This window comes from Synchiropus splendidus, chromosome 15, assembly GCF_027744825.2.
Source record: "Synchiropus splendidus isolate RoL2022-P1 chromosome 15, RoL_Sspl_1.0, whole genome shotgun sequence".
NCBI lineage: Eukaryota > Metazoa > Chordata > Actinopteri > Syngnathiformes > Callionymidae > Synchiropus > Synchiropus splendidus.
The window spans coordinates 7,249,416-7,269,616 of record NC_071348.1 but is presented as its reverse complement, the minus strand read 5'-3'; the positions used below and the strand labels follow the sequence as shown (position 1 = coordinate 7,269,616).

Below are 20,201 nucleotides of genomic sequence, written 5' to 3'. Positions count from 1 at the left end.
GGTCGCCCCCAAGCGGCGTGATAATAAGCAGCTTTTTTTAAGACGGTGACAGAAATCCTGTGATCCTATAGTGTTTTCCAAACTTCTGAAAATGCAGTCCTGAGAGGCAACTTTCACCGCTGGCGCGATGTCAATGGCACAGATGAAAACGCTAGAGCAGCAGTGTTTGATCTATTCACCTGCACCTCTTATACATGAACAGTGAATGTCAGAACACTGCATAAATAACCAGCTGTTGTGACATTTGCTAGATGTTCAGAAACTAAATGCTGATGGAAAAGAGGGCATAAGTGTGCGATGGAAATCACAGAGGACTGGAAAAACTGCTCTCTGGTGGACAAACCATGCTCACCTGTGTGTCTATCACAACGCAGCTTAACTCTTAAGAGAGTGCTAAAGTGGATAGAATTAAAGGAGTGAGTTCTTCTCTTAAAGATCTCATAAAACATGATGAAAATGCTTCGATCACCAAATTGAACACCAATTTGTGCCCAGGGAGCTGATCTACGGCACCACTGTGTAAACACGCTTTCATGAGGCGTGAATTTTCTCGCATGCAGTTGTTTTCAGTGGGTTCGACCTGAGGACAGCGCTAATCTTTTCACCTGCAACCCAACCCTGATAAGACAACGATAGATGAAGTGGCCGGGAGCTCGATCGTCGTAGACTCAACATGGATATGCCACTTTTGGACTTCTACTGTGACAAGACTTGAATAGACGAGAGCAAGTCCAAGGCCGAGACCAAAATGAGTACAGAAACATACAGAAACAACAAAAAAAGTCAGTGAAATCAAATCCCCTCACTTGTTAGGTCCTTTCCAAGCAACCCAGAAGGTTTTATTGAAATACATTCGCCAGGTTTGGAGTTTACAAATGGCAAGTAATTCTTCAGGGTTTCCACGGTCACAGCGCACCACCTCATCCAAATAAAAGACACCATGCCTTCAGAATTATTTTTTATAAATGTTCATTATATTGTATGAATCATTCATATTAATATGAAGCCTATATTTGTGCACATTTAAGGACAATATTGAAAATCTAAAATTCTCAATGATATTATAGTTGGGGTAGCATCCAGGTCTGTGCAACCTAACTGACGTCTAATACTCAAATCTTCACTACAAATATTAAAAAATGCTGCTACAAAATCCCAAAATGATGCTGATATATTAGATAACAGACTGGTTAGAGAATCAGCTCAGCAAAATTCAAGCAAAAAAAAAACTCTCAGAACAGAAGGAAGTTTAACAGACACAATCATAGCAACAACAAGTATCCAGCTTTTTATTTGTCCCCACTGACAAACTAATGGACGACGATAAAACCCCCGGCTTCCTGGGTGGCACCGCTCTGGCGAGGTGATGGGGCTTCATGAATGAAATAAAAATGTTGCGCGTGTAAAACCACTTTGCCAACAAACACAGAACACACTCAAGCAGAAACAGATGACCCACTCGATTTTCCGACTCTAATAATTGTTGCTCAGACCACATTTGTTGCCTTTGATAACCAAAAATATTCCCAGACTTTTTATTGAAACCCACCAGATCCTTTGCGCAAACACAAAGTCGAATGGGAAATCTGCAAAGCTTCAAACTCGGGTCAGGTGGGTTAGTTACAGAACCTATAAAACAGGCATTTTTTTGTGCAAATAGAAAGGTTCCAGTAAGAGCTGATGTAATCTTTCTTCATGTTTTTATCGGACATGTACGTTTCTATTTGTGTATGTTAACTGGAAACCTTCGGCACGTTGTAACTCCTGCACTTATTATTTACCAAAATCATTAGGCGTCATTTAACTAATTAAAGGATACAAATTCAAGTTATTTAACATCTATCATTTTAACATTCAGCATTTTAGTTGCTCCATCCAAAGGAGCAAGTGGGTGTAGTTAGCGGGCCTTGCTAGTTAGCATTGTTAAGGCCACCTGCTCATTTTAACAGTTGCTGCTTTGACCTAGCATTTTAGCCACCAGCATCACGACATGTACATCGTCCTTGTAACATGTACTACAGGTTTTGTTGCAGCAGTGGTCAGTATACAGCAAGAAGTGTCGAAGGAAGGCAGATAATAAGGTTTCAGAAAATGAGTGAGACTCAGACCTGTGTACTAAAAGGGGGGGATTAGAATTCAAATTCAGGCACTTCCTCCGACGAGGATGTGTGTCTGATACGTTTAGATTTTTCATTTACAGTGAAAAAAGTGAGAGAACACATCTGTCACGATTGGTGTTTGAGGTGTATATTTTTTAGTCATAGTATTTCTATGTTTATCAGTTGTATATTGTATTTAATATTGTGATTAAGCTCATACTATTTTTCCATTTTAGTTTATCGCTTTAAATGCATCTTCATCTTCATGTTGTATCTAAGAACGTAAATAACGTGCTCACTAACACTTTAATGTGCTTTGCTGTTTGTAGGTTCAATATAAATCTTGCGGTTTTGCAAAATGACTTAGTCTCTGTATAGTAAATCACGCTGTGGGCAAACTTTTTTCTTTTGCGAATGAATTACACCCCAGAGACGAACACAACAGATTGGTTCAGCCATATTTTAAAATGAGGAAAATATAAGCGCATTAGATGAAAATGTATGCCTTCAATTCAGAGTCAGAAACTGCCTCTGTTGTGATGAGGAATTTTGAAGGTTTTAAGGTCCAAAAGTAAACATGCACTTCGACCACGTTACACCTGCACACTTCATTTGTCTAACTTTCAGGAAGAGCCACACACAGTCAGCACAACACACCTATATTGAACACGCATCAAAAATAAATAAGCAGCTCGCGAAGGCAACCCACAGGGATCCGATTTAGGAACCTCTTATTTTACAGTTTCCATGTCACTGCAGCGGACGGAAAGATAGACAGACAAGAAGGCACGTCGAGGTCGATCGCAGATCACACAGCGCAAGAATGTGCGACAGTAAGTTCGGCGTCTTCACGTATGAACCGGGATCCGAACACATTAGCGGATGATAGAGAGAAGCCTGACGTCGCTGCCCATCTGAAGAAGCTAAATATGAGCCGGGGAGGGGAGGGGGCTACCCGAACACACACACACACACCGAGCGAAATAAAGGGCAGTCACCCCTCCTGATCACATTCTCTAAACGGATCCGTCAATAGCGACTAGTCAGCCGATGCGATCCCAGTCCGGGCGGAGGAGCAGCAGCCGGTGCTGGATCGGTGCACGAAGCAGCGAAAAACGGCTTCTGCGCTCCTCTCTGAACGACTGGGCAGTCGCCACAACTTCAAACATTCAGGGCCAAAAACGCAACAAAACAATCGAGCTGGTAACTTACGGTTCGCCGACACACTTCCTCCTGGCAGCCGGGAGGCGTCGAGCGAAGGTTCGGGGGGAAGCGAGGGGGGAAGTCGGACTGGTGCGATGGCAGAGCTCCGTAACTGGGAGAGCTGGGGAGGAGTGGAGGACGGTCGGTGGCGCTGCTTGCGATGTGTGTGCGCGTGTGTGTGTTGTGTGCGCGCGCGTGTGTGTGCGCTTCCTGGTTGGGCTTCCACCGATTTGCAGACAAAGTTAATCTGAACCAGCCCGGTTTAACACCAGCGTCCCTCAAATGACGGACCCACAGAGCCAGAAACTACATGTGAGCCGAACTTGGTCTGTTGTAACAGCGATGCATCATGGGCGATGGATGTTAACACCCCCCTCACGCACTCACACACACCCTGTCATTTGTCGTTGAAAACCACAACAGACTGTAACACGTCATGAGAAGGTGGAAGGAATTCTAAACTCCATTTCAGTCCAATTTATTTTGGAACTACCGACTTGTTCTAAATAAAATGATATCACATAGAAAGCATAAACATCTAACAAATCCATCACCAGTTCATGAGGCATTAAAATGACAAGTTAGTCCGACACATTAATCTCATCCTCAATCATACATTTTCTAACCTTAGAAAAACAGAACCACATTCAACCAAAGAAACAAAGCCGACTGTAACACAAAAAGGCATTCAGGAGATCGAAATCTCTTCATTCATTCATTCAGTTGTTTAAGGGTCAAGCAACTGTTTTATTTTATTTTTTGTCATTTCAAAATCCACCTATAAGATACGACGGATTTCTGAAAGTCTCCTATGGTTCTCCTACAGTGGAGAACTGCGATTACAATAAAAAAGTAAGATAGCTACTTCTTAATATGATTCAAAAGAAGATAATGAAAACATGATGCAGCGACAGAAACAAAGTATTTAAATATATGACTGAAAACTAAGGAGAGTTGACACATTTTCATGACTTGCAGTCAGCTCAGATGCAGTTGGCTGAGTCACTTTATGAGGTTGTTTGTGGGAATGTTAGGGGTGGAAGTGACGGAATGAACTCAATGTGTGTTCAGTTTGAAATTGCTTTCGCATGAATCTCAATAAATCTTTTATGTACAAATAAAATATGTGCTTGTTCGGGGCAAGGTTCCAGTCCTACATTCTGTGCAGGTAGAGCAGAGGTGCTCAAGCACCAGTCCCCGTTTCCACACATGAGAAAAGTGCTCTTTTTGCCAGAGCACTTTTTCCCCCTAAATTCCCCCCCTAAAGGGGTAAAAAATACTCTCACTTTTCACTCACTCTCTCTTTACAAGAACAATAAGAATTAGAGTGTTATTAATGATCTTCACAGCAGGTGCCTCCTTTTTTCTGGCTTGAACACCTGCCCCCTCAAAAAAGCCTGTGCACATGCCTGATTATGTCTTCAGTCAGGTTTCATTGTAAATTTAGATCACCCACCTTCCTTCATGCAGTCATAAGCCATCATTTTGGACAAAGATATATGAATACGGAACTAAAAAGAACTAGAATTGCAAATAAGAGGAGGTAAAGTAGAAGACAAATATTCATTGCTACATATAATAAACAATATATTCTCTGTACGCATAATTTTAGCTGGGTTGGCATCCTGAACTACAAGATATGACAGAATGGACGCCATGTATTCTCAGCAGGGCACCCTAAATTTCTTTTTTTTGTTTTAGTAGTCAGATTATTAGTGCCTATATAATGCCCTACTCATAATGTCATCACAACCTTTCCATGGAAAGGTTGTTTCCGCCAGGTAATTTCGCCGTATCGCAACCCCTTTGCCGCTGTAGCTTGGCCATCGTGGGCAACAGATTAGATTACTGGGTAAATCTCGGTAATTTTGTGGTTATCCACATCTCACGAGTCGCGACACTTGCGGCATGGAAGCGTGCTGTTATTGACGGCGTGTCTGACGCTGATGACAGGATGAAACCGCAGATAAGTTCCACACTTTAAACAATCGTTTACAAAACTAACTCACAGCTTTATAATCGGAGGAGTATTCTGGCATTTCTTTTAGCACAAAGCCTGATACAAATAGATGTTTACAGCTTCTGTTTTTTAAACTTTTTTAGCAAGGTGTTATGACCATGTCAAAGGCATGGCGTGTCAGAAAGGAATAGGCTGGGAGGCGGGGTAATGGCTAGGGGGCGGAGCTTTGGACACCCTGTTTCAAAATCCTAGCTAAAAGCTAGGTTCAGGGAAAAGTTGGAGTCTAAGATTGGTATTCACAATGGACACATGTCAATAATACTTGATCCTTATGACACATGTCGCTAAGTCGGCACACATTTCTTATACATCGTAAGGCGAGGACTGTATCTACTAGGTTCAACTAAGCCATTTTTGAAATTCAGAAATTATATCCACTGAGATCACACTGACAGAAACTGAAGGATTTGACATCAGTTAATTTTGGGGCAATTTGAAGATTCTATTTGGAGCTATTAAAGACTGATCATATTTTTTTTTCTTACAATTGCATGAATGTTTCACTTCTTCTTGGTTCAAACTGCACAGAGGAAGATTCAGCTATTGATCAATATGTCATTTAAATAACTTTAGAGTTATATTTCAAACCTGTACTATACATTTCAAATTCTAGCAGGGCACACAAAAGAACATGGCCCTTCAGTTGAGTTTGACATAAAACCGTGTATCAATGACCATATTTCCCATTGAAATAACAGTCTCTCAACTGGATAGACATCAGTGCTTTTAGTCTTGTTATGTGGCAACAAAAAGCGAATCAGCAAGCCAAGTGAGTAACCTCCCCATGGTCAACTCCCACGACCAAAAACATGCAGGTACAAGCCTGGCACCTCAAGAAAAACTCCCACAAGGATTTGACATCAATAAGAGCGCATACATTTTTGGACCGACTCGCGTCCTCTCTTCTATAACCTGTGATGAGAACTTGTATTGCTTGATTTCCCCACAGTGATGCTACACTCTTGAGAACTAAATGGAGCGTATTCAAATATATGCATATGGCCAACAGCTTTATTACCACCAACATTATCATAATACGCGGTGCCAGGGTTTGAAATGCGCAGATTGCGTATGATGAAAAAGATAAAACGGCGTGAATGGGCGAGTAAAGAGGATCCTACAGCGTGTAATTACACACAAAAACACACTCGCCTTTGAAACGCCCCTTCAGCACAAGTGATTTTTCACTCCAGAGTTTATCTTTAATCCAACCTTTATTCTACACGGTGAATCCAGAAGAGATTGCAACACTTATTTTTCAAGAGCGACACTAAAGTGGGCCCTGGGAGAATCATCGGTGGAGTCTGACTTACAGTGCAGAGCGTGTTGATGACTGTCATAGTGAGCAGTTTCATGTGGCGCGATCAAGTTTTACTGCCTAAATGATCACATAGTTGATGTTTTTTTAAAGCCTTTTCACTTCCCTCTGTCCACTAATTCAGCATAAACCCTCAATTATTCATTAAGGTAAAATTTTAGCTCCTTTCAGGGTCATTGTTTTACAACAAAACTATCTCTCAATATTTCTGCCATGAACAGAAATATATTCAAATCCTAAACTATTTCACATATAAAAGGAAATAATAATAACAGTGACGCAGACTGGTTCCTGCTAAGTTGGTCTTTATCCAAAAATAGACAAATTACCCCCCCAAAACAGGCAAATATAACTACAGCAGTGTAAGTAGCAGTTAGTTACAATTGATTTAGTTTTTAATTCTAAAAGATACATTCGCAACAGTTCAAACTACTCTTTGGCTGGGTTAAAAAAAGATCGATCTGAACTGATTCTCCGCTGCATGGTTCCCTATCAATTCCATAAATCGATGACTTAATATGTCTTTTCTATCACACATGGTACGGACTACAGTTTGAACCAGAATATAAGCAATAATATTTTTAGTAATGAGACACATAAGAGCAGGGATGGGCAGTTAAATTGTAATAAACATTATATACTGTGACTGTAGTGAGTTTCCAAAGAAAGGAGGTGATGAGAAGAAAAAAAAAGTTAAATGGGAAAACTAAATGGAAAAAAAAATGAAGTGAAAATATCTGCCATTATGAAATTATATTGTTGAAAAATATGCAAAAAATGTTGGTGGCATGTGTCTTACTTCATTTAATATACCTTCCATTTAAAGATTCTGAATGTATCTGGTACATTTCAAAATCTATTTTCAATTCCAATGTATTTTAAGGGACTACTAATATTCTAAAATAGACAAAAAGATTAACAACAAGGAAGGCCGCATAAACACAGTCCAAGCGCTGCACATGGACCTCGGGCCACACATTGCCCAGGTCTGTGTAAGAGGCAAAATTATTCATCTGACTGAAAAATTTCCGTACCAAATCACGATTCCAATTGTGCCCTTGTAAATTCGATTTCGGAAAAGTGAATCAATATCCTGCTCAGGCTCAAGATAAAACAGGAAGTGCTGACATTCACAGTTGCAATGAGTTGTGTAGATAGATATTAATTAATCTAAAAAAAATAATTGAATTGAGACAGAATATTTGAATGCATCCTTGTCGGTAATTCTTCGAAATTAATCTGAAAAGGTCCAAGCACCAACATGCTGCTTCAAATAAAAAGCCAGATTTTAAAAGACAGTTTTTTGTGGTTGAAAACAGGAAAAACATAAATAGTGTGAGTGGAAATAAACCTTTGACCAGTAAAAATACAGAAAATATGGGGGAGTTACTCATGAAACCATCTAAGAAAATAAAATATATCAAAGCACTTGTACCACAAATAACAGAGGAAGAAACCTTGAAGTGTGTTGTGTATCTTAAATTTCTTTCCAAAGACACTTAGGGCAGGATTCTTTCACATGATGATAAGCTCCATTAATTTGTCACACTTTCGAGTCAGGAAACTCTGCAGATGCAGACAGCTAGCACAAGAAAATAAGTAAAAATCATTTGCTTTAATACGATGAACTCAATTTCAGAAAGCAACTTAACAATAGCTGCAATCAGAAATTTCAAGGACAAAGATCAAAACAGTCCACACATGAAATAATATTCACAACTAGCTTGGTTAACTATTCGAGATATTGGCAACTGTTATTGAACCTCTCATTGTTGCATTTCCCCACTGTGGGAGTAATAAATAAAAAGACCATCGACTCTCATCTTAAATGGTATACAAATATAAAGGCAGGAGCTACCAGTGTCAGCAGTGTATCACATTCGAACCAGGAGCTCCCTCTAATGTTCCTTAAAGCTCGGAGTGGCAGCCGGCGTTCGCAGTGTGAGTGACAGGAGCGGAGAGTCTCCTTTCCCGCTGATAAAGACTCGCTTAATGTCCAGATGAGATGTAACGCAGCTTCATCAAAGGTTGTGTCATCCACACTGACAGCTTTTCACTTGACGACTTCACTTATTCATCATCTTCCACTTTTCCGGATCAAAGGCTTTTCATGATACGATTCTAAGTAGTTTCAGTTCAAATCAATCTGTACCAGTGTGTCCATGTCATGAGCAGTCTCAGCTGCACTCGTGTGTGACATCACCACCTTCTCGTGAGATAAATACTAACTGGACATTTAAAGGCATCTGAAGTGTACATTTTCAGATTCATTTAAAAACATGGCTCAAAGTTAAAGTTTCAAACTTCAATAAACTCTGCACAATATCCAGGGTTTTCTCTACATACGGTTTGTCTCTGATCAGGGGGGTGGTGGCAGGGATGTGTTGGATCTTGACAACGGGGAGCTGAAAAGCCCTCACAGCCCTCCTTAAGGCCCTGCCTTTAAAGTCTTGAGGATAAGCAATCCCAGCGTAGGGGTCCCTATGCTGCTGAAGCACTGGGGAGAACCCTGATATCAACTAAGTTTTGACCCAACAACTTGTACCACCGGCTCACTTGAGGCAGCATTAGAGTCTCTCTGTTCCTCGCTGTAGTGAAAACTATCTACAGCCACTACACTATCTACAATACGACCCCCAGTCACTAGAGGGGAGTGTTTCAAAAAACAGCTACTTCTAATAATGCACAAGAAGAGAAGGAAATGACGCCGCATGAACGCAAGGTTAGTGGACATATGTTAATGATTTGGTGAGGCATGGTTGATGGCGACATAAGAAAAAAATAAAATCCCCAAGAATGATACGTTTCGTACAGAATATACGTCTTGTTTGAAATGTCATTTTTAAGGCCTCCAACTTTCACATTTCTGCCCTGATATTTAACATTTCTGAATTGAATAACAGCGCAGTTTCCATCCTTCACCACAACCTCCCACTCGGCCAGTAATGGTGCGTGCCATTTTTCCTGGGAACCATTTCCCAAAGTGTTCCAATCATCTCCGGGGGCCCTCAGTACAAATAGAGCGTGGCTATAAATTTACTCAGCATTATGAACTGATGTATTTGAGCCGTAAAAGATGACTTTCCAAAGGCTGTAATTCAGTTTACTAAACCATTGTATCACTGCATCAATGGATAATTATTCATTAATTATGATTAACTTACAAGAGGACAACTTGAACTTTAACTTCAACTTGAACCATTTTTCGTCCATCAATAATTATGAATTCACTTGATTCAATCGGTGGCTCATTAGTATTTATGATGGGGACTCACCACATGGGTAGTAATAGAAACAAAACACAGTAATAATGAAGCTTGAGTAAATCCCAGACCACACTGAACCTGATCATTTAAACCAATTATTTGATGGAAAAACACATTTATTGACAAAAAAACAATTAGATTTTGTGGTTCCAAAGAGGCTGGGAGACCATCTGAAGTCACACCAGTCGCTGCTGGCTGTCCCTCACCGGTACTCATCCAGACCTCTCGGGCAGAGCTATGAAACGGATTATGTCAAAATGTCTGGAGGTTGTCTGTTTTTATAGCTCCCATTGTTATGCCGCAACAGTCCTTTATTTTGTAATTTATGCATTTGTATTTGTTGATCTTACACAGTTGTTGACTGTAGTCCAAACCCTCTTGCCTCCGCACCTCGTGTCTTTTTTTCATACCCCCCCACACATGGTGGATGTGTAACAGATATCAGGAAACATATGAAAGGGCATGTATAACGGTACCTCAAAATGTTAGCATACCTCTGTGCTTCTCAATTAATAGTAAATGTTTCGCGCCCCCTCAACTCTCCACCACCTCTGTAAATAGTATCATTAGTCATCATTTGTTGAAGTTATTATAAGTACACTTCTGCATAAGATTGTGTCTTGGTAAACATTAAAGACAAGAAAAAAGAAAGTGATATAGTTAATAAAGTTATTCTTTCTTGTGATATAAACTATACAATAAAGAATAACTTTATTAACATTTTTTTCTGTTACAGAAAAGACTTCAAGCTCATCAATTTGCCTGAAATAAAATTAAAACATCATGAGTGGATGTGCAATTACACTTTCCCTGAGGTCACCCACCTTACGCCCTCCCCACTATTTGAGAAAGACTGGCATAGCTGACCTCAAAAACTACTGTACAGGTGGTCTCAGTAAGCAACGCGCCTTGCTCATTCAACTGAAAACCTCCACTTTGGCCACTTTCAGTCATCACTCCGGTTCTGTTAAACATCACTTGGCCAATGAAAAGCATCTGATTGTGTTATCATTCATTCCTTTGACTCTCCACGAACGTTTCAAGGCAGTTTTGTCAACTCTCACGTAATGTAAAAGGCAGCATCAATGAGAGCAGCTCCTCCACTTCCCGGCTGAAGACTTTTTAATGTCAGCGGAAGGTGAGGCAGTCAGACAGACAGTGAAAGAGTGTAATGAAAGCATAGTTACTGCGGCAGCTCAATATCTTTGTGAGATCTACCTGTTAGACACTTGGCCTTTCTGCTGCCGAAAGCAGCACCAGTGATAATGACAAATGATCAATAGAGCCGCTTTTAAAGGGAGCTGATCCAATCAGGCTCATTGTTTCATTACAAAGCCTCACAAACCTATAGAAGTGATGAAGAGCACTGCTCTGAGAGTTCCACAGACGGCTTTATTAGAGATATAAAATAATGTTTAGGTCTAAAGCAGGAGATGGTTTCCATCTACCACACAAGATTCTTTCCATTTCACACAACACACTGTATGTGGTCCCACACAGTTGCAGAAGACCTTAGTAAAGTTCCTAAATCTTTGAGCAGATTCTTCATCCTGAGACTGGAGAATTTGGAAGCTAATAATAGATATAAAGTAAACAAATATGGTCATCTAGAAATACCTCACATAACTTAAATAACTAGGGGGAAAAGAAGGGCCACCTAATGTGCTTTTTGTAACAAACATTAGCTATGTTTACTAGCGATGGGCTTATGAGGCTTCATGAAACAGAGCCCACAAGCACCTGCTTTTCAATCAACGAAACCTCACATCATTTTTAACATAAGAGCGCCACCTACTGAGCCCTCAAAATATAAACCCAGCTCTAGCATTTATATGGACCACTTTAATTGGAATAAATTCTTGAGCTGAATGAAGCGCTTCATTGTTCGGAATTTTGTTCGTTTCCGATCGTCTCTCGGTGTCTGGGCTGATCTATGTGCCACTGCGCATGTCTAGCCCACGAGACATGACCATGCCCAGAGCATAGTTGCAGAGCCACAGCAGCCCGTGAATGCAAATACTGCAGTTACGCAAAACAAACGTATTAAACAGAATACAGATACGAATAAATGATAGGTCATGTTGCTAGGTAACAAATGGTGGTTTGTTAACAAATGGAACGAGGGAGTGTAAGAGTTTCTTCTATGCTCGTGGATATTTACCGAGTAATGCTCGCCGCGTGAGCACGCACATTTGAATCGGACGGTATCGATTTGCGTCATGAAAACTAGGAAGATTTAATCCCCAAGCAGAATACATTCATTCAGACTGAGGAATAAGGGCCCAGGCAACTGCAGCTACTGAATGTGATTCGCGTTTTAACAGGAGTAGCTAATAAATATCTGAGCCAGTTTTTCCAACATGTGCTAATGCAGTGTTCTGTCCAGGTTGTGGAGGAGGTGGACACATGCAAATGAGTCTTGTTCACGAGTGAGGGGAAGATGGAGAGTGAGAATGAGAGCCACATCGGTCTTCAGTCATCAGTACTTAGAGCTAAGAGCAAAAGTTATTTCTCTTGTAAAAAGTTATTCACCTATTAACTTTAGCTCAAGTGGACAAAAAAAACTTTGAATGAAACTGCTGAATTATTTAAAGTATATCCGAAACTGAAGGTCTCATGAGTGATATTCTGTGAGTCTAATCACATCTCTGTTGACACATATCAATATAAAGTGACATTACAATTACCGCTAAAATTCCTTTTCGCTTCAAAACAAATTCATTCATCTCAGTTAAATATTCATCATCTCAACCTTGAATTATTGCTTCTGTTCCTTCACACTAATGGAGTCTAATGGGTCACACAATTACAGTACTATCGAAAGCTCCCAAACAACGGCTTCATATATCTACACGGGTGATCTTCTTTAGATGTTTTATCTTTTGCCGACTCATCATTTGGCACCTGGTGAATTAAGAAAATTGTCCTTTTAAATAAAAATCCAAACATTGAAGTAAATAATAGAATGATCATCATCATTTTTTTGGTTCATGTTTGAATTTGCTTCCTTCTTTTCAAAAACATAGAGACAAATTCAAAACCTTCAACTGCGAATGTAATGAGGCCTCGCCGGGTTTTACACAGATTTGGAGCGAAAACAGGCAAATTTAACAAGCGCGAAACTCTCGCGGAGCTGCATTACTCAGTGAGACAGAGAAGTAATGTGGCTGAATAAACTCATTTTGCCTGCGACATTTGTCACCGCGATGACCACGGTTTCTGTCTCCATCAACAAGAACGCAATGGTTTAAGTTTTATTCAGGACTGAGCCACGGAGCATCACTACCGGGAAGTTCTGATCAGGTGTTTTCCAGCACACTTTTTTTTTTCCAGTCAGCAAAACTCTTGTTCAACATGTTCCTTTTCTGACATGACTGGTGAAAAAAGCTGCCAAAGTGAAAGAGCAGCTGAAGGGCTTACACAGGTTAATTACAGGATTAAAGTTATTACATTGTTAAAGGACAATGTCGCACATATTCAGATGGACCGCTGCGGTCAAGGTTATTTCTGGGCAGGACCGGTTAATGTGAAGCAGGAGAAGCTCATTATTTTACGCGCAGAGAAGTGAATAATGTGACGAATCACATTGGCATTGCGTCGTTCATTGGTGCAAGGTAGCACACGTGGAGTTAGAGGGGGTTACTTCAGTGTGCCCTGGGAGGAGGAAATGGATTGATCTACTGCTTGTTATTTGGTGGATGCTCTTATAAATCTATGTTAAAATTGTAATTCCTCATGATGTGGTGTGGACCGCATGTTTTGGAATGCGATGGTGCACTGCAGACAGTGTGAAGAGAGAGAGAGTGTCATGACAAGTCGACTCATGAAGCCATCAGCAGCTAATTTAATAGTCGATTATGGTGGACTATATTGACCAGTTGTTGCAGCTGTAATTTAGACAAGGACTATTTTATTATTTAGAGAAAGATTTCAGGCACAATGCAGCAACTATTCAGTCAGAAGGACAAGTGGAAAAACATGTGGAAGGGCTCCAAGGGAGGGAGAGCGCTTGGCGGTAGCCACGGTCCTCCAAACCACTGGTCATCCCGCCTGAAAAAATGAATTCTTTATTTTATATTATTTGCTTAGCTTTCCCACAGCCATGTTAACTGCCACCTGGCTATGGCTGATGAACCAGTGGTCTTCTTTTCGTTTCCCCCCCCTGAAAACTCACCCTACTTCCTGCACCCTGCTTCATAAGACTGCACACTGTCGCAAGTGATCGGCATAAACCGATCACATTCTTTTTCATCGACTGATCGTGATCAGTGGCCGACTGATCGAAGCATCACTAATATTAAGTTATTGTTGTTACTGTTATTGTTGCGGCGATAAAATGTTTTTTTAAACCGTTCTGAACTGTTTTAAAAGTGGCGGTACATTCAGACCTCAGATTCCAGAGCCCTTTTTTTTCCCTTTAAATGACTCTCAACTTAAAATACAACAACAAAAAAAGTCAATATTAAGAGATGAAATATCAATGTTATATTTGAGGTCAAAGTATCGCGATACATTGCTGTATCGATGTTTTTTCCACACCTCTCTGATGTGCTGTAGCTGGTATACTGTGTTGACAGAGTTGTAGTAGTCCAGATTGGAGAATATAAATGCATGAATACGTTTTCTCAGCACTTGAGTTTAATTTTAAATAGCGTTTTGAATTATGGGAAACTGATCGTGACCCAAATCCAAGTCATTTCAGGTGGTCGGTAAGAGCTTTTATTATGCATGTTTGGCGCAAAAATTTGACTAATTTAAAGTGGCAAATAACTAGCATGATATTTTGAAAGGATAAATATAGATATACATACGTACATACATGCAGTCGTATCCCAAACTCCACACCAGCAGCACCTGTTTTCCTTGATAAATCCATTGCAAGCCATGGCTCAGCCCCGACCAATAAAAATTCTATATCGTGCAGGCAAGTCAGTACATGCAAACTAGCACCTAAGTAAATCCACCCTTTAATCTGGTCATCGTGACAGCGGATTAAATCAGCAGGTGAATGTAAACATGCCCTGTTCAATTAAATCAAGCAACCATGGAGCTAATGTATTACCTCACATCGACTCACCCACTGCAGCTGGAGACTCTCATATAGTGTTTTAAGTAAAAGTCAGGTAAAACATTTCACATCGGGATTGACAGAATTTACATTTACACGGGATTACACAAGCGACAAAACTCTTGGTGCAGATTCACTGAGAAGGAGTGAGTGAGAGTGAGTGTAGAAACATCACACTTGATTCTGAAATGTCACTGATCCAGAAATCAATTGTAACGGCCTTTATTTCATCGCCGATGTAAGCATTAAAAAGGAATGCTGGCAGAAATCCACTCATAATTGCCTTTTCAGCACTGCTACAGTTATTAGCTTTGCACGGCCTTCTAATGAGAGGTCTGAGCTCCAGTCATTATTACACTTGTATATTAGCTTTGAAGACGTTTATGACGGTTTAGTTAGCTTAGGTGTGGTCCGCTGGATCGGAGCGGAAAGGTTGCACGCTCCGAAAGTCATACTCAAAAGCTCCCTTATCATCAGTGCACTAAAAAGTGTGAGTCAAAACTGCAGCCACAATGTTTTATTCAAGCTGAATTAACATGGTTGAATCTTCTATTTCTATTGACTTTTATTATATGGTATTTTAGTTTTTTGCATTTAAAAAAAAGGAAAAAACAAATGCCTCAGGATGAATATCATATTTGTTGTTTACATTTTAGATTAGGGAATACATATTTATGTAATCTTGTTTGCTGTTAATCATCAATAATTATTGTGTTGTTTAGAGTAAACTTTTTTTCCCTTTTTTGGGGGGGTAAAATTATTGCAGGAACAAATGTGCATTACACAATGAGAGTTATTTCAGAGCTTTTAAGAATGCATTTTTCTAGCTTGTCAATAGATTGTTATCTTTGATATTAACTCAATGCTTATTTTCAATTAAACACTTAATGGTATAACAATATACACATATACATTAACTGCCCATCAAATTTTTAGTTAATAGATAAATAATAAATTAGACAATTTATAAAAATAAAGTGATTGCAATCTCACAATACAGAGGTTGCAGTTTAGAATCCAGCTTGAGGCAGCCTTGGTTTCAGAGCTGGCCTTCCGAGTTTAAAGCACCTCAATATCAACACACAAAATCTTGATTCAAAGACACACAGAACATCACTCATATAACAGAAACTTTTTTAAGGTGGAATAAAGGCACATGTTTTCAAAACCTAATTTGTTAAATCGGTTCCATCCACACAAACAGATGGTCAACTACTACATTCTACTCTGCTTTCTTTGGCTTCTCCATTTTCCAAACAGCTCATATTTGAAAAACAACTCTTCACTCTGATGATGAAATGTCTAATGAAAAATCAGAAAAATGCACTCGCCACAAACTACGGAAAACAGCTCACATCTTGTTCAACATGTAAAGCCAGTTTATTCCTGACAAACTTGTAATGGAAATAAAATAAGCATAGTAACCAACTGAGAACTTTATTTCACATCTATATATCTATAGACACACTTCCGACAACCTCACATTACACAGACTCGATAGAAGTCTGCTCAAGCATGCTCATCGTGTGTGATGTCGCACTTCAATAATGTCAAGAGAGGGAATATTTTATTTTTATTTTAGGCGGTATTCCGACACCATCCCGCAGTGCGGCGAGAATATATCTCCCAACTCATGAATTCCAGTTTGATTTTTTTTTTTTTCAAATGAGCTTCATCAATATATTAATATAACACAAAATCCATTGGTCCACCAAATGACAACATTGTCCTTCAAATTCAGCATCAACTAGACAAGCCAACATAACTAGATTGAGTTCCAAAGCCTAAAAACTAGTTTTAAGAGCAAGAGGACAGACTTGGAACCATTCAGTTGCCGTCATGAAAGGCTCAACAGAGAAAACACCTGGTTGCCTTGTGTTATGGTTCATGTCTCTCACAGATGACTCAGTGATATTCATATTGTCACCGTACAAGCCCCATCCTAAACTAAAACATGTATATATCATGTCTTTATTTCATCATTTTATCTCTAGATGCATTTTAAATAACATATCATCATTCCCAGGAGTCTACTTTAACACTTCCTCGGATGTGATGTAATGTATCTTTTATGTTCATATTTAGCACTCTATCTCCCAAAACACAGTGGGAGGGCTAGTATATGGTGCCACGCACATCTTTCGGTACAAACATTTTATTTTATCTTCCACGTTCGACCAGATTTTAACTACTGAAAACGAACATTCCCAGGATTCGCGGCGATGGTTTATGATGTCATCAAGATTATATCTTTTATAGAAGCACGAGCTCAACAAAGTCCAACATCCAACAAACAATAAATGCGTATCTGAACACAGAATTAAATGCGCTTGCTGGCACACGGCGTGGAGTAAAGTTTACCTCCCAGGAAGAGTGAGTCTCCCAGGTGAAGGCGAGTGGACGCGCTATCGCTGACCTTGTTCCAGTCTATTCGCGGACAGAGGACTATTATCAGTGTGGTGGGGGGTGTGGGGGGCTGCGATCAGAAGTACCACTCCCCGGGGATCTCCTTCATCACCACGGCCATGACCACGTAGCCCAGACATGACCGAACAAACCGCCCCAAAAAGCAGCTCTCAGCCCATCTGTTCATAAAAGTCCGCGATTGACCATGAAGCCGCTACTCACCGTGACGTGGTGGAGCCACCTTGTTTTCAGAATAGGTGAGGCGATGTGGCGAACAAACACGATATTTCCACTCGAGGAGAGAACAACTCCGCTCCACGGAGACGAGGCGATGTTTCTTCTATCCCGGTGGTGAACACAGTCCGGCCACAGCCGCCGGAGAGCCGCACACGTCGCGGGTTTATATCCGCCACGGCGAACCGTTTTCAGGCGAGCGAGCCAACAACAACTACCGGCGGTTCCGATCCCGGACGCGAAAGTGGGTAGAATCCCGGAAAAAAAGTCTCGGCGATTGTGTTGAAATTCAGCAGAAACAAGTGTGTTTTACATAACAACAGCAGCAAGAATATCCACATCCTACTTCTGGGCTGGAAGCATGTGATGGCAACATGGTGAGGCTTTTAAAGGGGCATCCACGCGTGGCTGAAGGAGGTTCGTCTCGCTGGATCCACCTCGTTAACTTCCCTGCAGGGATGCGATGTGGACACCGCGACGGCGGCTGGGCGGAACCAGGCTCAGAGCCGAGTCAACAATGGACATCCTCGACTCTCCTCACAGTCAGTCCTTAAAGCACGCCAGTACTTCGCGGTTAGTTCCGTCCGATGGTTTCTTCGCAGGGCCAGTTGCAGTGAACTTGGGGCCTCGGGCAAAGACTAATGTGACCCCCCACTCAACCAGAAACTTTTTATCTTCCTTTATTCTGTTGTTTGACTCATTCACATTAGTAACCAGTTCTAAATTGCCTGCTATCGTGAATCACCCATTTAACTAGCATGTGTATGTTTTAATCATTGAAGCGCCCATGTTTCTGTGCGACTTTAACACAAATATCAGCCCAGACAAGGAGAGACGATCAGATCAGGTGTTCAGATGGAAGCCAACCCGAGCAACAAGCAGCATAAACCACCCCACACAATTTGGAACAAGCCAAACTAAGTAATAATAATAATAATAATAGTGACGTATGCAGGAAGATGTTAAATGGATGATAAGCATTCAAACTCCTCTGACGCATCTGATGGACGAAGAGAAGGCAGCATCCTTTTTTTTCTATTGTTACACTGTAGAAACACTAAACAAAAAGCTCAAAACATCACATGTGCCTCAGTCATAGCTGGTGCCATTACAGCCACACCCTGTTTGTTTCGCTATTGCTGTGATAAGAACTTCAACAGCTCAGATCAAGACGGGCGAAGTTCTACATTTAGCCATCATGATGGTAAGTTCGGAACTTTCGACCGCTTGTATGTCCTTGTTGTGGTTTTTCTTCCCTGAATTTTTTTTCCACTGATTATTAATATATTTTGCTCTCAGTCACTGGTAATTGTTTTCTTTCAATGGGTTTTTTTGCACCTTACAAAGGGCCACAATTCTTCCTCTGTGATCCGCCATTTTAACTTTACACTGAGTAAGTTGTTGGTGGAAAAAGGATTGACAGAGTTGTGTATCGTTTAGATTTTAGTGAATCCATTTCTGATTCTAGTTACCAAAACAAGTTCTTAATCATGATATAGAAATGTGTTGCGCGTGGTTCAGGTGTGGGCATTGCAAGTCAAACCTTTAGGTTGGAACTGGCACATATGAAGCATGAACCTTTAACAGTTGACCGAGAGCTCCCGTTCTTTAAAACTGAGGTCTATATTTTGAGCTACAAAATGGTTCTTGGAGCCCATTGTTGTCGCTGGAATAAAGGCTATCTGATCTAATCTAATGTAAAACAAAGCGCAACTCAAAACACTAGGACGGGCCTGTGGGGCTGTTCCTGATTTAAACATCTTCAACTCCAAAAAACTCGACGACTTGTTAACATGTTCAGCCTTTGTTTTGGACTGTATTTTTGGCACCTCAGGGCGAGTGCAATAAACATCAACAGGCTGTTTTGTAAAGGTTTGCTTAACTGTTTGCACACTACAAACATACAAAGCAAAATGCAACATGGGCTTTCATGGGAATACTGTGTGTGTGTAATTGTACACATATAGCTGTAGTGATTGCAGTGAGACTCTATGTAATAAATTGCCTCTTTGTTTAAATTGCTCACGGTATCTAGTCATCCCCATGGTTTACCGCCTTTTCCAAACATTTATAGGTAGCACCGTTTAGTGTTTAGTACGTATAGGTAAGTGCAATACTACTGTATTATCTGTCACTTAATATTGCACATTTTTTGCACAAAATCAATTAAAATCAAAGATTAAAAAAAATCTGACAATCAAATGAGCAGTTCACAAAAGAATGGAGAAGAAGAAAAAGAAACAATATAAAAGTGAAGAGGTTGATCATAAAAGTGATCGTAAACAGACCATAAAAACACAGCATCACATAAAAACCAGTTGAGCCTCATCTCTGCATGAACACATCACATAGAAAAGTATTCCATAAAGCCTCCACTCACTGAATTCTCAGGTCAGCATTTGGATGAACTGTCGAAATTCAGAAAGTTAGTCCGAAGCATTGCTGTTTAACTAAATATGACTTTCTGGGGTGAAACTGCCTTCACATCTATTTAGCAGCAGCACACACACAAACAGATGCAGAGGGATTCACAATTAAGCTGAATCAGGATGCGGCGGCCTGGAGAGTTCTGCTCGCACCGGAGGAC

At 40.4% G+C, this 20,201-nt stretch overlaps 1 protein-coding gene across 2 annotated transcripts in view; it reads right to left on the bottom strand.

Moving 5' to 3' along the window:
• Positions 1 to 18,144, bottom strand: part of LOC128771841 (bromo adjacent homology domain-containing 1 protein) — a 38,414-nt gene extending 20,270 nt beyond the window's left edge. Inside the window, exon 1 of one of the 2 annotated variants that reach the window (XM_053887641.1) lies at positions 17,603 to 18,144. The gene's annotated coding sequence lies outside the window, so the exon portion shown is untranslated. Of the gene's footprint in view, positions 1 to 3,311; positions 3,910 to 17,602 lie in introns of those variants that run through there. The other variant, XM_053887640.1, reaches the window with a different exon arrangement.
• Between the last annotated feature and the right edge of the window lie 2,057 nt (positions 18,145 to 20,201).